Source organism: Callithrix jacchus, chromosome 12 (genome assembly GCF_049354715.1).
Source record: "Callithrix jacchus isolate 240 chromosome 12, calJac240_pri, whole genome shotgun sequence".
Classification (NCBI taxonomy): Eukaryota; Metazoa; Chordata; class Mammalia; order Primates; family Cebidae; genus Callithrix; species Callithrix jacchus.
Genome location: NC_133513.1, coordinates 48246421 through 48262727, shown reverse-complemented (window position 1 = coordinate 48262727; position 16307 = coordinate 48246421). Strand labels below are relative to the sequence as shown.

The 16307-nt window shown below is 36.1% G+C and overlaps 1 protein-coding gene and 1 long non-coding RNA gene across 6 annotated transcripts in view; both read left to right on the top strand.

Annotated features, from left to right (window-relative positions):
- The window catches only part of NRG3 (neuregulin 3), a 1123251-nt gene that overhangs the window by 334849 nt on the left and 772095 nt on the right, over positions 1 to 16307 (top strand). The gene's annotated exons all lie outside the window — the stretch shown is intronic.
- Positions 1 to 16307, top strand: part of LOC118146101 (uncharacterized) — a 58863-nt gene extending 42556 nt beyond the window's left edge. The window contains exon 2 of the long non-coding RNA XR_004731554.3: positions 1 to 16307. This exon is cut by the window's left edge and continues 31528 nt beyond it. This is a non-coding gene — a long non-coding RNA (uncharacterized LOC118146101).

The window sequence follows — 16307 nt, the reverse complement described above, 5'->3', positions numbered from 1 at the left end:
TTGCATCTCCTGCTTTTTATTTATGTATTTATTTTTGCTCTCCATTTGGTTGGTAAATCTTTCTCCATCCCTTTGTTTTGAGTCTTTGTGTATCCTTGCATGTGAAATGGGTCTGGATGTAGCATACCATTGGGTTTTGGCTGTATCTTTTGATTGGGGGATTTAGTCGATTTAAATTTATGATTACTGCCATTTGATGTTAACTGGCTGTTTTATCCATTCATTGATGTAAATTCTTCTTTATGTTGATGCTCTTTACTTTTTGGTATATTTTTAGAAAGGCTAATACTGGTTGTTCCTTTCTATGTGTAATGCTTCTTTCAGAAGCTCTTGTAAAGCAGGCCTGGTGGTAATAAAATCTCTGAGTACTTGCTTGTTCATAAAAGATTTTATTTTTCCTTCAGTTGTGAAGCTTAGTTTGGCTAGATATGAAATTCTGGGCTGAAAGTTCTGTTCTTTAAGGATGTTGAATATTGGCCCCCACTCTCTTCTGGCTTGTAGAGTTTCTGCTGAGAGATCTGCTGTAAGTCTGATAGGCTTCCCTTTGTGGGTAACCTGACCTTTCTCTGTGGCTGCCCTTAGTATTTTCTCCTTTGTTTCAACCCTGGTGAATCTAAAGATTATGTGTCTTGGGGTTGCTCTTCTTGAGGAATATCTTTGTGGTGTTCTCTGTATTACCTGGAGTTGAATATTGTCCTGCTTTGCTAGTTTAGGAAAATTTTCCTGAATAATATCCTGAAGAATATTTTCCAGCTTGGATTCATTCTCTCCGTTGCATTCAGTTACACCTATCACACGTAAATTAGTTCTTTTCACATAGTCCCACATTTCTTGGAGACTTTGCTCATTCCATTTTATTCTTTTTTCTCTAATCTTGTCTTCTCGTTTTATTTCATTAAGTTGGACTTTGACTTCTGATATCCTTTCTTCTGCTTGAACAATTCGAGTGTTTAAACCTGTGCAGACTTCTTGGAGTTCCCGTATTGTATTCTTCAGTTCCATTAATTCACTTATATTCCTCTCTAAGTTGTCTATTCTCATTAGGATTTTGTCAAACCTTTTTTCAAAGTTCTTAGTTTCTTTACATTGGGCTGCAACATGTTCTTTTAACTCACAGAAGTTTCTTATTATCCATCTTCTGAAGCCTGATTCTGTTAATGGGATGCGCTCGTTCTCCATCAAGCCTTGTTGCCTTGTCGATGAGGAACTGTGATCCTCTTTAGAGGGAGAGGCATTCTGATTTTGAGTATTCTCAGCCTTTTACACTGGTTTCTTCCCATCATTGTAAATTTATCCACCTGTCATCTTTGTGATTACCAACTTTCAAATTAGGTCTCTGAGTGGACGTCCAAGTTGTTAATTCCCAGGGCTGAAATATGAGCAACCCACTGCATGGGCCAAAACAGCGGCGTTAAGACTGATGGTGCTTTTCTGCCTGGGAATCTCCAGTCTGGCTTCCTTCTTGAGTCCATAATAGGCGACTCTGCCTACCTGGAGCTCCAAACCTCGGTCAGAAGGGGAACCAGTCCCATTTACTCTGCACCAAGAGCTGCCGTGCCGAGGTGCTGGCAAAACCGCTGCACCAGCCACAAGAGTCTCGATGGCGACCCGTGCGGCTCCTCCACTGGGAATCTTCTGCTCCGTGAGTGACCAAAATTTGTCTGAAAGTGTGGCGTCCTCTCGTTCTCTGCACTTTCACTGGGAGCTGCAATCCTGAGATGTTAGTGATCAGCCATCTTTCAGTAAATGATTCTTAAATAAAATACTTTTATTGAATATAAAAAACATGGTGTTGGCAGATGACATTGTAGGAAATGTTACTCCAAGATAGACTGGTGGGCCTTTTACCCTTTCCACTTTGTCACTTCTTATCTTTCTAGAACATCTCATTACTTTCCGTTATTAATTCTTTCCCAGGGCTCTAGTGTTAGGGGCAGCTTTCGTTTTCCATTTCTGTTCAAGGGACTTACCACTTAATTAAGTTACCCTTAAGTCTGACAGTCAGCTTCAAAGTTCCACTCATCATTTCACTTTTTAGACCAGAGATCACCTGCATAATAGGGTAGCTGTTGATGTTCCCTGATGTCTCAGAGGCCCTTAGTTGTATATTCAGATGAACCTATCTACAGGGCCTTCCTCACATAACTGTAGAAGTAGGGCAAAACCCAGACCACACAGAGAGACCTGGGATACTTCTAATTTATGAATGCAATTTTTAAAATGATTTAAAAATTAAATGCTTTGACACCAAATACAATACAATAGGAGTGAGTGATTCACAAGATAGTAAGAGTATTTGTAAACATAAATTTAGGTGGGTGTTATAGAGTTGAATTCAAGTTCAAATTTGGGGCTTTTTTGCAAATGTGAGTCACAGATTAAGTTGCTGACATATTGTACCCCTCATTAGCGGTACAGCATTATGATAAACTTCTAGGAGAAAAATACTAAACAACAGGGTGGTCATGTTTTAAATGGAAATAAAAGTTAAACTAGAAAGCAAGCACATAATTCTTCATTCAAATATGATCTTGTTTTGCTGTGTGGCCATATATGAACCACATAACTTCTCTGGAATTTTTTTCATTTTGTAAAATTGGGGATAGTATTGGTTACTACATTGAATATAACTGGATGTGATGTAAGAATAAATTAATCTGTAGATATGAAATATTTTTGTACTACAGAAGACTTTTGGACTTAAAATGGTAATGATGATATAACCCCCTTTCCTCATGAAAATTAATTTAAAATAACTAGAAGGAAATTCAAACTTGAATCCAGATTCAAATACAGGGGGCCAAATATAGGAAGAAGGGCTCCAGAGCCCAGTATGCAGTTTCAGAATGAGGCAGTATACCCTTCTAAACAAACAATCTTTTATTTGTAACAATGCACTCTGTGACAAGTGCATGCCTGGAAGCCGCTGAACATGACAACGCAATTGGACGATTGGAGGAGCCATTGAGACTCACCACTTGTATGAAAGGACTCAGACAGTGGAGCAAGCTAGAAGAGAAACTCCTTCGGAAGCAGTACTGAGTCACATCTCTGTCTTGGCTGGGGAGAATTAAAGGCTAAACTAGACATAGGAATCTACTTTAGGGCATTTCATGGTCAGCCCCTTAAAATTGCTGTTGTGCTGTGTCCCACTCTTCCTCTCATAGTTCCAAATGCTAATCATATTGAAAGATAAATTTCCAGCATATAGTCTGTGAAGACCCACCATGTGAAAAAGGGACCACTGTAGCATGAATACCAAGGTATTAAAATAATAAGTATAGAAAGCAGTTGAAAAATATTTACCAGCAAAATTTTGTCATGGAGAAAATGAAATTAATTCCCAAATATATTACTAAATTAAGCAATATACATTAGCAAAACAATAATTTCTTTTAAATAATTTCTTAAAGCAGACATTTGGGAAACAAATTCAGAAAGAGATATAGCGGCCTCAGGAAACTTAGAATCATGGCAGAAGAGGAAACAACCATGTCCTTTTTCACATGGTGGCAGGAGAGAAAAGTGCAGAGGAAAGGGGGAAAAGCCTCTTATAAAACCATCATATCTTCTGGGAACTCACTCACTATCACAAGCACAACATGAAGAAACTGCCCCTGTGATCTTACCACCTCCCTTGAGGTCCCTCTTCCAACATATGGGGATTACATTCAGATTACAATTCAAGATGAGATTTTGGTTGGGTACAGAAGCAAACCATATTAAGTATAGGAAAGAATAGTAACAAATAATGTTAAATCTAACATACAAATGAAAGTTAACGTTGGAAATAACCTAAAGGAGAATAGAAACTAAAAATATCAAAAAGCATGTTAAGATTAAAAAAAGTGAAACAAAATAAATCAACACGAACAATGAGTTACAACAATTGTAAGGGTAGATGAAAATAATTTGTCAGAAAGCCCAAACAAAAAAAAGAAAAGTTCAGCATTCACGTAATTGTGTGCCTGAAAAGGAGAAATTAACATATGTAGGAAAAAAAAAACACTTAAAGTTATTATTTTCAGATGTGAAGAAGTTTTGAGAATAAATGTTTTTGACTTGAATCTTTTGTTTGGAAGTCCAACATTCTGAAAAAAAAAATGCAAAATGGTCGCCATCAATATCCTAATCTACTTAACTTTTAAAACACAGCCATCCATTGGTATCTTCAAGGGATAGTTAGTTCCAGGGCTCCCAGAAGATACCAGAATTCACTGATGCTCAAGTTCTCTGGAGTATGATTGGGGAACCACCAGTGTAGAAGGCCAACTAGAATAGGGAATCTTTTGGGGAGTTTGAAAGGAGATCAAGGCCTAAACAAATGGTGACCTCAGAATTCCTCTCAGTAACATTCCACATTAGGAAAAGAACAGGTCCTCAGGAAAGATGCTCTTTAGTATCCTCAGAAAATGGCAGTGTTACCCAGGTTCCTAAACTCAGCCAATGTATCTTTTAAAGTAAGACAATTGACAAGCAGTTTCCAGCATATAATACTACTCAGAATCTAGTTGCCAGATTCCTTTAAGAATATTCTGACAATGAAAATGAATAGAGGAATTACAGCAAAAGAACTGTGGATAAACATTAAATATGTTGAAAATAGTAAATATTTCTAACTGCAGTAATAAGTAAAAATATTTATGAGAATTATGTTTACAGAACAGAATGAAAATGTTAAGAGGATAGATAAGAACATGAAAGTAATTTATTTGACACAATTTGGGATGAAATGTTTAAGAGAAGGTGAGAGGTAGGATACAAATGGTGAATTCTTTATCTTTTATCCTGAAGACAAAAAAATGCCACTAAAAGGTGATACATTAAATAGCATAGCATAAACATGCAAAGGCGTAGAAATGTATGAAAACAAAGTATGTAAAGAATTAAAATTAGGTAATGCAATAAGAGAAGTGATTGGAGAGTAAGCGGAGGTATAAATTTTGTCAGTATTACAGTGAACAGTCAGTAGATAATATATGAAGAAATATAGGATTAAAAATATTGTATTGGCCAGGTGTAGTGGCTCTGGCCTGTATTCTTAGCACTTTGGGAGATCGAGGAGGACGGATCACCTGAGGTCGGGAGTTCAAGACCAGCCTGGCCATCATGGTGAAACCCGTCTCTACTAAAAATACAAAAATTAGCCAGGCATGGTGGTGGGTGCCTGTAATAACATCTATTCGGGAGGCTGAGGCAGGAGAATTGCTTGAACCCAGGAAGCGGAGGTTGCAGTGAGCTGAGATTATGCCATTGCACTGGAGGCTGGGCAACAAGAGAGTGAGACTCCATCTCAAAAAAAAAAAAAAAAAAATTACATCATGTTGTACTTAAAATGTAACAATAAAGATAGTAGAAAAACATGAGACTTTCAGATTATTAATAGTAAAACAGACACAAAAATACAAAGTGAAATATTGAAAAAAAAATCTAGTACCATCATGAGGCATAGCAAAATATGGTATAACTAATTCTGAAAATATCTTCCATACTATTAAGGGCACTATTTATCAAATTTTAATAAGAAAATTATTTCCACAAGAAATCAATAGGAATGGATATCTATTCATCTGTAACATAGACACGTAGTCCATAATGGAAAATCTACAGAAACTTCAAGGCAAAAGAGAAGAAAATATATTAGTTGCAGAAACTTAATTCAGTATGTGAAAACTATTAATAAAAATTAGTAAGCATACAGAAGGCTGCTAAAACATGATTAATTTTGAAATGTTACATATCATTGTCCTTTTCTCCATTAAAGGTATGTCTTTATAAATTCTCTAAAATTTTTAAGCAGTTTTCTCTTAAATCGGATTAATGGTTTCTGAATTAAGAGCATTTAAAAAATATTAAGAAAGTGCTTGCACTTCTTCTTTCAAGTTTTTGGTTATTCACCGTAGTCTTCACTGACTCCTACATGAACTAAAACACTAAGTGTAGCACTAAAAGCAGGTATTATAAGTTTGGAGGTCCATTTGCAAATTACTATATATAGTAAGTCTCTCAATTTTGTAAAGAATCAGATGGTCAGTTGGCTGGAAGGATATAGAAAGGAAAAAAGAGAGTCCCTTCTCTCTAAAGCCCCAAAGTCCAGCAAGGAAAACACACCTTATATATTACAAAAAATAGAATATGCAAGATAAGTTCCAGTGTATGCAGGGGGGAAAGGGACTTTGGTGGAAGCAGCTAAAAGAATCTTGTAAAAATAGAAATTAAGTCTTATGATGCAAGAAGCCAGTCTGTTTTAACATGGATTGGATGACTTATTTATCAGAGACCTGGAACAAAAAACAGTCAATATGGATCACAATTTTTTTGTGAAATTTGGAGAAAATAAGTGACAAAATCCTATATGTTGTCCTTGGGATACCATCCCCATTCTCTCTCTGTTCTTGTGCTTATAGCAGAGATGGCTCTTCTCCTAACAGGCTCTCCTCAAATTCCAGATGTCATTTTTCTGTCTCTCTCAGGTACCTGAGGCTTCTGACCTTTTTTTCTGATTACTAATATGGACTTTCATTGTTTATCTATTTTGCAGCATCTATAAATAGTATGATTTCTCAGAAATTTTGTTTTGTGTGAATTTATACAACAATCAATCAGATGGGGCTATCAGAGGAGACACAGGAGAGACCCGGGAAAAGAAAGTATTTTTTATTCATAGGTCCTAGAGACAGGAGGCATGCCATACATGGCCACATAGAGAAGACCAGAGTGGTCAGGAGGCTGTAACAGGAGCAAGGTAAGTTGTAAGGTCTGGCCTTTATTGGGTTTCTGAGAGAAAGGTAAGGCAGGATAGGATGAACAGTTTAGGACTGGCTACTTTGGATAATTTCTCCAGACTTTGTGCAATAGCTGGTTGCCTGGTACCTGGCCCTGGATTGCTTAAGTCAGAAGAATATTGCTTCCGGGGTATATGGGCAAGGTAGAGGAAGTGTGGCTCTGGGGTGGTTAGTTTGCAGTCAAAACATGCTTCAGGCTGGTCCCTTTCCTATCTTAAGAATTGGCTAGCCTCAGGCAAAGGCAATCTCTCCCCACTTAGAAAGATTTTCTAAGATATCAAAACATCACAAGGTACAGAAAATTTAAATACAACCTTTTTGTGGGTCTTTTTTTCCGTCACTTTCTTCCTGTCATGACTTTCAATCAGGTAGCCTAAAATACCATCTATATTCTAATGATTTGCCTGAGATTCACTCTTGTGTATCTAACTGCCTCTTTGCCCCATGAATTTTCAAATATGTCCAAAACATACCTCTTGGTTCTTCTCTCCACTCTTTCTACTCCCCTATTCTTCCTTTTCAAGATAAATGGCACCATCAGCCAACCAGGAGGTCAAACCAGAAATCATTGGCTTCTTTAATTCAATTACCCTTCCCTTCCTATCCCACAGCCACCTACTCACCCACATTTAAACTTTATAACCATCCACCCATCCACAAAACTTGGTTCTTCCTTCAACACAAATCTCAAATTCGGCAACTCCCCTATACTTCTACTGCCGCTGCCACCACCCCGCACCAAGCAAGCCACTTCATCTTACCCCTTTTCTGTTACAGTACCCACCCTATCATATTCTCCACACTTATACTCCTAGCTGCTTTACAAACCATTTTTGATTAATATTGGTAAAACAAACTACATTACTCCCCAAGTCAAAACTATTCTCATCGATTTCTAGCTGTGTTCAGGTTGAAACATGCAAACCTTACCAGGGTCCATATGGCCTCCCAGCATAACCTGTTCCGTTTTTCCAACATAACTTTTTTCACACTTCTTTCTCCCCTAATTCACCATGCTTCAATACCAGTGGTCTTTTAACAGTCTCTAGAACCCTGTTTCTGGTCGTGATTTAAGGAAATTTAATTAAATAAAGATCTCCATAGAAAAACTGTCTCTGTCTACTCTGTGTAAATTATTCCCTTCCGGTGGTATTTTCCATCTTAGCAATTTGTCTGTTTCCTTCAAAGCAGCTGATCACAGTTGCAATTCCATTTACTTGTGACCTTATTTTGTGTTTTATCATCTGGACATTATGTTCCAGGAGAGTAGGGACAATATAAATGTTTTTCTCACCCTCAGTTCTCCTGCTCCACCACAGAGTAGTAACATCATAGGCACTCAATGGTAAGCACATACAGGACATACCCAATAAATAAATGTTGAATGAATGATTTAAGTTCAATTTGTTACAATACTTTTATTCAAAATAGAGCAATCATTATTAATAAAACATGAAAGAGAAAAATGAGAGAGAGCCACAGCAGGGACAGCATCATAAAAATTAACTGGGATATGGGCTTCTATTAGTGGCTTCAACTCACCAAGATCTTCTTACCAAGGCAAGTCAGGAGAGTCTGGAAAGAGAGCTGAGAAGTCTGGCTGATAAGGCAGCCTCCACTACCATCCTTGTGGCCACACCATGCAGTGGGTCTCCAGTGACAACTTTCTCCCTTCAGCGGTGCTTGCCATCTTACTCTGTAATTGGGATGTGTTTATGTTTCTTATTTTAGCGGAAAGACTCAAGAGAGTAGGCTTTGTTTCAGTCTCAACTTACAACTGTTCTTTCCAATCATCTTTTTGTCTGCCATAGCCTAATTAGGCTCAGTGCCTTCCTTGCATTTCCAGCAACTTGAGTGACAGTTAATTCTATTAAATTGAAGGAGCAATGAGACTAGGGCAGGGGTTGGCCAGCAGTGACCTGAGAGCCAGATCCAGCCTGACACTTGCTTTTGTAAGCAAAACATTTTTTGGAACACAGCTGTTTCCATTCATGTACATATTGTTCATGACTGCTTTCCTGCAAAAATATTAGTACTGAGTTGATAGATATAGACAACGGGGTTCACAAGGCTGAAAAAATATTTGCTATCTGCCCCTTTATAGGGAAAGTTTCCCAACCTTCAGACTAGAGTATGATCTTCTTTATTCTGAGCCTTAGATACAGTACTAGAACAGTTTATTTTTCTAATGTCTCTGTTTATACGTTATTAATTAATTCCACGGGAAATTGGATTTTGTTTACATCTTCCAATATCGTTTAGTTCAGACCCTATTGTGTTTCAGGCATTTACTTAATCAATAAAGAAAGTGCTCTGTGACCTTTCCATCCCAAGTAATCTCCCACTGCTCTTAAGGCCTATATTGTTTTGCCTCCTGTAGCACTTTATCTCCCATAGAGCACTATCACCTGGTGCTTTATCTCCCGTAGCACACGGGATTTTGACCTTGTATGTGAATCGTGCGTGTGCATGGCTAATCTAGCCTACTGGTGTGGCACTGTGTAAAGAAAATTGTATTTTGAGAATGATAGATTGCTAGGCTCTGAGCTGCATGATAGTTGGGACCGTACCTCTTTTGCTGACCCGGATACTTGTCCAGCGTGTATCACTTGGTAGACGTTTTATCATGCATGAATGAGTCCGCTTTGTGCCTTTGTGTTAATAGAGACTTGCCTCCTTGCTTTTCTTAGATGACAGAAGAACTGGATCTATGATGAGCATTATTTAGCATGCCCCATCACTGCCAGACACACACACACACACACACACACACACACACACCCTCACTCTCACTGGTTTTATGTATTCACTGTTTCTAATCATTAAATTGAGGATAGGTTTGGACACTGTACTTTTACAGTCAAACCTTAGAGTCCTATCTCTGTCATTTGCCAAGGGACTTTGAACAAGATACAAAATATCACCTTTAATTTCCTCATCTTTTAAATGTAGCTAATTATGCCACCTTCCAGACCTGTAGTAGGAAGTAAATGAGATAGCACAACTGGAAGAAGCCAGCACAGCCCATAACTCACTGTAAGTGGTCAGTAGAGGTCAGTTTTGCTCTCAGCCAAGGCCTGTGACTTCCACTCCCAACTGCTAAAGGAATCCCTGCTTCTCAGTTACCTGAATTCTAGTCTCCAGGGATGTGAAAGCCAGGGTGCTTTAAATTTCCTACTCCTCCAGATTCTGATCCTCTCATTCAGTCTTTGCCATCCTTGTATGTTGCATTACAATCTGCCATACTGTGGAAGCCAGAACTCTGAGTCATTACTGCTATTTCCTGCATCTTTAAACCCTCTGAAATATATCTTTAATCCATCCACTTCTCACTTAGTTTCTCAGTCATCTGTTTAACCCAAATCATGATTGGTTTTCTTTTCCCTGGTCTGATTGAAAAATTTTCATCCTGGTCTCCCTCTACCTCCTTTTCCATATGAAAACTAGAACTCTTAAACACATACATCAGACAATGGCTTTTAAAAACTCCTATTGATTTCCCATGAAGACTGACATAATATCAGATCCTTATGCAGTGGTCTACAGGCTGTCATGGAGATGTCTCTAAATTAGTTGCATATCTTGGAGTTTGTTCACTGTATACTAGGCTCAAGGTCCCATGAACTGATGTCGGCAGCTTTAAAGACCACATTATTTTCTGCCTCAGCACTTTTGAACATTTTATGCCTCCTCTCTGTAAGACTCTGTGTCTCTTTGCAAAGGTCATTCTTTATATCCATCAGGTGTCAGTTAAAATTACACTGTTGGAAATCTCTATGAATACTTTGTTCTTTTTGTCATTCTTTTTCTTAGAATCCTGTTTTTCCTGCTTATTCTTGCTACAATTTGTAATTTCATAGATAGATAGGTAGTATTTACTTCCTTTTGTTTGACAATCATACTACTTTGTATACTCTTTGGAGGCTGAACCATGTCGATTTCATTCATTAATATATGCTCAGCCCCAGTGCATTTTTTTTTTGCCATATAGTAGTGCTTAATATATATTCTTCTTGGATGAATCAATCATTCCATCACTCAACAATGACTTTTGGGCAAATTTACCTCTCCCCAATGTATTTTCCTCTGAGAGGAAATCTGGCCTGTAAATAGAAATGTATATTTCCTAAGAAGGCTGTGGATATTTCAGTGATTTGAAAAGTGAACAGAGGTCCTTATATGACTTTTACTCTAAGAAGATAAGTCCCTTTCAAGATGATGCTTTTCCCAAATCTAGTAACAGGACAAAGTAAGTGCATTTTGTTGCTTCACTCCTCAGCATTTTAATTTTCAAAGAGCTTGGAGAATTCTCTTTGAGATTTAGTGCACGATGAAATGTAATAAGAAAAAGTATTAGTGTCAGGTTTCAATTTGCAAAAGAAACATTTTAAGATATCTTTTAGCAATCTCAGCATTTCTCTGTAATCTTAAATTTGAAGATACTGATTTTAATATATTGGTAATAATCATAAAGCTAATATTCTACTATTGCTGCATATCTCAGAATCATATGCAAAACAATGATTTCGATTTTAATTGGAATTATAAAATGCTTTGACATAGCCTGAATTTGTCATAGCACATGGATATTCCTTGTTTAGTATTGTTTCCCCATTTTAGAATTCAGCAAAAGAAACTTGAATTCATCAATAAGGATAACACTCCTATAACATAGGCAACTATAAATGCCATTTCTAAAAAGCTTAAAAAGGAAAAATTCTTGAGTATGTAAAATATCAAGTATTTACTCGTTTACTCATCATCCATGAAGTGACAACTATTATCTCAATTTTGCTAGTGAGGAAGAGTCATATAGAAAATTCCCTTGCTCAAAGTCACACTGGTAGTAAGTGACTGTTAGGATTTGATTGCGAGTTTCTAAAACATCAAAGCTCATGTTCTTCTCATTGCTGATTGCCTTCTGACTTTTTGCATCATCCAGTTCTTTTTCTTTCTCTCCCCCAACCCTTTCCCCATTCTCCTTCCCCTTACCACCTTGATACTACCAGTCTAATTTATATAATATATACCTTTGGATTTTTTACTTACTTGATACTAGTTTCCACTTCTTTGATTAAATATTCTGTTTTTCAGCTCACATTGTTGTGTGAGCATCTGATCTATCATTTCCCATTGCTGCATGATTCTCTCCAGTAATGGAAAACTGGTTTTCTTCTAATCCTCACCATAAATGACTCTGCAGCTAAAGTACATATTTTCATATAGACTTATGCAACTATTTATTTGGGATATATAGGATATATCTAAGAATGAATTTCCTCTGTTATAAGGCCCATAACACTGATTTTTAGTGAATTATTTTTAGGTTATGCCATATATATTTTTAATTTTTTTTAAATTTTTGAAACAAGAGTCTGGCCCTGTTGCCCAGGCAGGACTACAGGCATGAGCCACCATGCCTGGTGAATTTTCATATTTCTAGTAGAGACAGGATTTCACCATGTTGGCCAGGCTGTTCTTGAACTCCTCACCTCAGGTGATCTGCCTGCCTCAGCCTCCCAAAGTGCTGGAATTACAGGCATGTGCCACTGTGCCCGGACAGGTTGTACTGTATTATCTAAAGCGTTTTCTGTGTCTTTACAACCATTTTTTTTTTGCCAGTGTAAGTGGTATAAATGATAGCAATTGTTTTAATTTATCTGATTACCATTTAATTTAAGCATCCCTTTGTTTATCTATTAGCATTAAGTATTAGTTGTTTCTCAGTCTTAAATATCATAAATATCCTCCCTCATTCTGTAATATATAACTTTTTTTGCTAATCTTTTGCTGCCTTTGCTTTAAAAGTTATTTACTTCCTCCAAGTCATAAAAATATTTTCCCATTTTTTTGTATCTATAGATTTATATCTTAGATTTATATTTTTTTATTCCAACTTTTTATCTGCTGCTAGCTTAGTTCCAGTTTTATTTTGATATATAGTGTGAGCCAGTATTTATAATATGATCTATTAAACAACGAAATAATTTAAATATTTTTGCATTGTAGTCACATAAAGAAAGTTATTTTTAACTTCTAGGGAAAGAAAAGTGACACTTAATATTATAATGCCTTTCCCATAATAGAGAATACTGGTATTTTTTTAATGAGTGTGAGTCATATTTTATGTCTGTTTTGAATCTGATCATAAAAACAGTTTTTCCTATTTGTGTGAGTCTTTAAAGGCACATTTCCTTTTGTTATCTCTGCTTTAGCCTAGAGTTCTCAGTGGAACTGACATGACATAGGATTTTACATTGAATATTTAAAGAAAAAATAGATCTTTTTTGTCCAGCAATTAATATACCACTATCAATATAATATTATATGATTTTATCAGTTTAAATGGAAAACTAAAGCTAAAGAGAAATTCTTTATTCAAGATAATTTTTTCTAATTGGTAAATTATATGCATTTGAAACAAAAAGTAATCATTCACAGACTTTCGTTTCTTTTCCAAATACAAAGACGAAAGTGTTGACTTAAGATGAGTATAAAATGCATGTTTTATTACAGCATCGTATGCTTTTAATATAATTATTTTCCGATAAATGATGATTACTTAAGGATTTTTGAAGAATGGAATTTTTGAAGCATGGGCTAGAACTGAAGGGAAGCTGAAGAGTCCAAAATGGTTTCTAATTCCTTTAGGGGAAAAAGACTTTTCAATCAGTCACCCAAGTGCCCACAGAAAGATGTCTGATGCTATTTCAGGGGATAATCTAGTGGAGGAAGATGGCCTCAAGTGAAATGCTTAGCTGATTATGTAGTTCATTCCAGAATAAATAGGCTATTTACTTTGTCTGAAAGTTCAATAGATTTGGATTTCAGTCAAATGGAATGGCATTAGATCTCTCTTTATGAATGTTGATACAAGTGTGTTTGGAGAAGATTTCTGTCAGGTTTTATTAAAAATATTCTAATTGGTTGAGTTTTCTTCTCCCTCATTTGCTCAAGCCTCCAATTTGTGGAGAACATTTTATTTTTGACAGCATTATGGCGTAGGCAAGTAGAAGCCTCTAAGGTTCTGTTTTGTTTTTTGAAACCTGTTATAATGTTTTATTCCTTTAATTTTGTAACTTTCTTAAGCAAGTGCTGGGGAGACAAACTGCAAGAGGAAAGGTTCTTTTTAAGAGAGCACACATTTTGGAGATGACATTCCTTGAGTTTTTGGGAGAAAATAAGAAGTCTGCTGATTCCCTGAGCTAGTATAATTTATACTGTTTGTTCTATGGACATTAGAAAAGTGATATACTTTAAGGGGTAAGGACAAACACTTGTGAAAAGACAGCATTGCGTTTGAATTAAAGATGATATCTAAATTATAAACTGTATAAAAATCTCCCTAAAAATAATTTCTTTGTCATAATTGAGAGGGGAGCAGTAGTATATAAGAAAGTTTGCCACACAGAAGATCAAATTCAGCTGACATTTCCTACTTTGAGAATCTAGCGGAATTATAATTCTATACTTGTGTCCTTATCAATAAAATATCTATATCTGACAATATGCAAGGGGGTATCAGTGCCTAGCTTAACTGGGCCCTCAGTTGTTTAATTTTTATTTTAATTTTTAAATTTTTCCTTCTGTCTTCCACCGCCATTCCCAGACTTTTACATTAAGGACAACTAAGCTAAATATTAACTGTAAGGAAGACACATTGTTTATTTTATTAATAGCTAGTTTAGCACAAAATATTTTTTATTGTCTGCCTGTGACTAATGGCAAAAGGGGAAAGTCTGTATTTCTTTAGAGAAGTAAAATAATTGGCCTTTATTTACATCGATCTTGTAATCTTTGTTCTTTTGTAGTGGTTACTAATTATATCAGTGTCAAACTAATTATACTAAGTAATGGAGGTTAATTTCCCCCAGTGATTTAGAATACAAGGATGGAATATTTTGACATTAAAGAATCACTTTTCCTTTGGAAGTACATCACAAAGTCCTTCAGTATACATATTTGTAAATTACCATCTGTGTAAAGCAACAGACAGCTGCTCCATAGCATTTCCTCGAGTGCGCTGGAATGATCTTTCTCACTAAATGACTCTGTGACACTTAGAGACCCACCAAATTGAAGGTTACATGATGACAATTCACAGCATATACCTGGTTGATATGGTTTATATTAACATGTTTCTTCAAAGAAACAGTAAGTTATTTTTTTCAATAAGGAAAATATTTTTATCTGGGAAGAAAATGTGCAACATTTATATTGTGAATGATATTCTTTTAAAATAATTTGTTGTAAGCTTTTCCTAAAGTGGGATAGGAAAAACTAGAACCTGTGCAATACAAGTGATATTTTAAGAAGACATTCAGAAATGTAATCCAACTTCAATTGTGGACGCCTCACACTTTTGTTTCCTTTTCTACTTCTGGAATTTACTTGTTATAAAATTCTAAGTTATTTAAATTATATCCTTTGCAAAAGGTGGTGTCTGAATTATGTCTCCAGAAAAGTCAGAAGCCTGCAGTTTCAGGGATATTTGTTGAGTACCCACCATGGGCCACAAAATGTCATAAGGACTGAGAATATTTCTGTAAATAGAACAGACAGTGATATTCACCCCTTTATTGGGCTTGTATTTTCCGTTGATTAACCACTATGTGCTAAGTGAAATGTAGTCAATTTCAAACGATTTGTTTCTAAAATGAAATAATAAGAAAAAAAGTCATTTATAGGTACGATATTCTTTCTAAGGAGTGCAGAAGCTGAAAGTATTATTTTTCTGAGACCTGGATAGGTTTGCATATTCAAACGTAGTGAAAGAGCTAATTACTTGTTGAAGAAGAGTTTGGAATTCTCGTGGAGGAGATTAGATGGAGAGAGAGAGGGTGTTAGAGTAAGAAAGAGAAAGCGAAGTACATGTGCTTCCCAAATGTTGTGTTTCTGTACACCTCAGCCAGGGAACCCATTCACCACCCATATGGCCACGTTTGCCTTATTTACAGATTCTGATTTGCTGGAAAGGGAATTCTACTTGCAAAAGCACAGTCTGTTTCTCACTGATAATCCTTGCCTGAATTTCTACCTAATGTCTGACCTTTTGAACAGAAAATGTTAAGGACTTCCCGTTACGGCTTGTGCTTAAGCCTCAGGTTGAATCTACTTGATCCTTAAGAAAAGCAAACAAGCAAAACTCTCAAATAGAAAGCATAGTGTACTTATTTCCTTTCACAAAATTTCACTGTGCACTGTGTTGAAGGGGCTTTGCTGAGCTTCACACATTTCCTTCATACAACTTTTACTGCATGTAAAAGAGACCCACTCCAAAGTTAAAGTGATATGTTGGCAGAACATGAAATCAAACCAGAAGTAAAAATATTGGATATGTAAAAAATAAAAGAGCCTTCTAGTGAGTATGCAAAAACTAAAATATGCAAAAAATCAAACGGCCTTCTAGTAAATGCAAACATATTGTAAACCTATTTATTACTGATAACTAGAAATTATCTCTAATAGCAAAAAATAAACAGAAAACGGAGAAGACATAATCAAAGAAATAAGAAAAGAAAA